General features: G+C 39.2%; 1 long non-coding RNA gene across 1 annotated transcript; it reads left to right on the top strand.

Annotated features, from left to right (window-relative positions):
• The first annotated feature begins 617 nt into the window (after positions 1-617).
• Positions 618-2,582, top strand: LOC139748447 (uncharacterized). Its single transcript, XR_011712678.1, has 3 exons — positions 618-975; positions 1,171-1,303; positions 2,154-2,582. It is a non-coding gene; the product is annotated as an uncharacterized lncRNA (long non-coding RNA).
• The last annotated feature ends 246 nt before the right edge of the window (positions 2,583-2,828 follow it).

The following is a 2,828-nucleotide window of genomic DNA, read 5'->3' on the forward strand; positions in this document are numbered from 1 at the left end:
CGCAATTCTCTTTCCCTTGCATCCCCAAGTGGCATTAAAGTAAGCTTCCAAAAAAAGGGGGGGGGGATTTAAACTTAACAGTTAATTTCTCTTTTTATTTTTGGAAGACATCATGCAACTGTATTGGACTTTGGCACCACTAAACGGTCTTTTAAGGAAACTTTTAATTTGTCTCTTTCCCTTTAGATGCCATTATTCCCCTGTAAAGGCCTTTGAAGACGCCAAAGGGGATTTAGATTAATCCTTCAATTTTCCTCTAAATTTTTGGATGCCTCACCGCAATTCTCTTGCCCTTTAGCTTCCCCAAAATGGCATTAAATTAAGCTTTCCAAATGTTTCTCTCCCTTTTGATGCCTCTATGCTCCTGTAATTGCCTTTGGCGGCTCCAAAGGGGATTTAAAGTAAACCGTTAATTTGTCTATTTATTTTTAGATAACATCATGTAACTGTATTGGACTTTGGCACCCCTAAACGGTCTTTTAAGTAAACTTTTAAATTGTCTCTTTCCCTTCAGATGCCAGTATTCCCCTGTAAAGGCCTTTGAAGACGCCAAAGGGGATTTAGATTAATCCTTCAATTTTCCTCTAAATTTTTGGATGCCTCACCGCAATTCTCTTGCTCCTTGGCATCCCCAAAGTGGCATTAAAGTAAGCTTTCCAAATGTTTCTTTCCCTTTTGATGCCTCTATGCCACTCTAATTACCTTTGGCGGCTCCAAAGGGGATCTAAAGTAAACCGTTAATTTGTTGTTTTATTTTTGGATGCCACCATGCAACTGTATTGGACCTTGGCACCCCTAAACGGTCTTATAAGTAAACTTTTGAATTGTCTCTTTCCCTTCAGATTCCAGTATTCCGCTCTAAAGGCTTTTGAAGACGCCAAAGGGGATTTAGATTAATCCTTCAATTTTCCTCTAAAATTTTGGATGCCTCACCGCAATTCTCTTGCCCTTTGTCATCCCCAAAGTGGCATTAAGGTAAGCTTTCCAAATGTTTCTTTCCCTTTTGATGCCTCTATGCCCCTGTGATTGCCTTTGGCGGCTCCAAAGGGGATTTAAACTTAACAGTTAATTTCTCTTTTTATTTTTGGAAGACATCATTTAACTGTATTGGACTTTGGCACCACTAAACGGTCTTTTAAGGAAACTTTTAATTTGTCTCTTTCCCTTTAGATGCCATTATTCCCCTGTAAAGGCCTTTGAAGACGCCAAAGGGGATTTAGATTAATCCTTCAATTTTCCTCTAAATTTTTGGATGCCTCACCGCAATTCTCTTGCCCTTTGTCATCCCCAAAGTGGCATTAAAGTAAGCTTTCCAAATGTTTCTTTCCCTTTTGATGCCTCTATTCCCCTGTAATTGCCTTTGGCGGCTCCAAAGGGGATTTAAACTTAACAGTTAATTTCTCTTTTTATTTTTGGAAGACATCATTTAACTGTATTGGACTTTGGCACCACTAAACGGTCTTTTAAGGAAACTTTTAATTTGTCTCTTTCCCTTTAGATGCCATTATTCCCCTGTAAAGGCCTTTGAAGACGCCAAAGGGGATTTAGATTAATCCTTCAATTTTCCTCTAAATTTTTGGATGCCTCACCGCAATTCTCTTGCCCTTTGGCATCCCCAAAGTGGCATTAAAGTAAGCTTTCCAAATGTTTCTTTCCCTTTTGATGCCTCTATGCCCCTGTAATTGCCTTTGGCGGCTCCAAAGGGGATTTAAACTTAACAGTTAATTTCTCTTTTTATTTTTGGAAGGCATCATGCAACTGTATTGGACTTTGGCACCACTAAACGGTCTTTTAAGGAAACTTTTAATTTGTCTCTTTCCCTTTAGATGCCATTATTCCCCTGTAAAGGCCTTTGAAGACGCCAAAGGGGATTTAGATTAATCCTTCAATTTTCCTCTAAATTTTTGGATGCCTCACCGCAATTCTCTTGCCCTTTGCATCCCCAAAGTGGCATTAAAGTAAGCTTTCCAAATGTTTCTTTCCCTTTTGATGCCTCTATGCCCCTGTAATTGCCTTTGGCGGCTCCAAAGGGGATTTAAAGTAAACCGTTAATTTGTCTTTTTATTTTTGGAAGACATCATGTAACTGTATTGGACTTTGGCACCCCTAAACGGTCTTTTAAGTAAACTTTTAATTTGTCTCTTTCCCTTCAGATGCCAGTATTCCCCTGTAAAGGCCTTTGAAGACGCCAAAGGGGATTTAGATTAATCCTTCAATTTTCCTCTAAATTTTTGGATGCCTCACCGCAATTCTCTTGCCCTTTGGCATCCCCAAAGTGGCATTAAAGTAAGCTTTCCAAATGTTTCTTTCCCTTTTGATGCCTCTATGCCCCTGTAATTGCCTTTGGCGGCTCCAAAGGGGATTTAAACTTAACAGTTAATTTCTCTTTTTATTTTTGGAAGACATCATGCAACTGTATTGGACTTTGGCACCACTAAACGGTCTTTTAAGGAAACTTTTAATTTGTCTCTTTCCCTTTAGATGCCATTATTCCCCTGTAAAGGCCTTTGAAGACGCCAAAGGGGATTTAGATTAATCCTTCAATTTTCCTCTAAATTTTTGGATGCCTCACCGCAATTCTCTTGCCCTTTGGCATCCCCAAAGTGGCATTAAAGTAAGCTTTCCAAATGTTTCTTTCCCTTTTGATGCCTCTATGCCCCTGTAATTGCCTTTGGCGGCTCCAAAGGGGATTTAAACTTAACAGTTAATTTCTCTTTTTATTTTTGGAAGACATCATGCAACTGTATTGGACTTTGGCACCACTAAACGGTCTTTTAAGGAAACTTTTAATTTGTCTCTTTCCCTTCAGATGCCATTATTCCCCTGTA

The sequence above is a fragment of the Panulirus ornatus genome, unplaced genomic scaffold (assembly GCF_036320965.1).
Source record: "Panulirus ornatus isolate Po-2019 unplaced genomic scaffold, ASM3632096v1 CTG_2829_pilon, whole genome shotgun sequence".
Classification (NCBI taxonomy): Eukaryota; Metazoa; Arthropoda; class Malacostraca; order Decapoda; family Palinuridae; genus Panulirus; species Panulirus ornatus.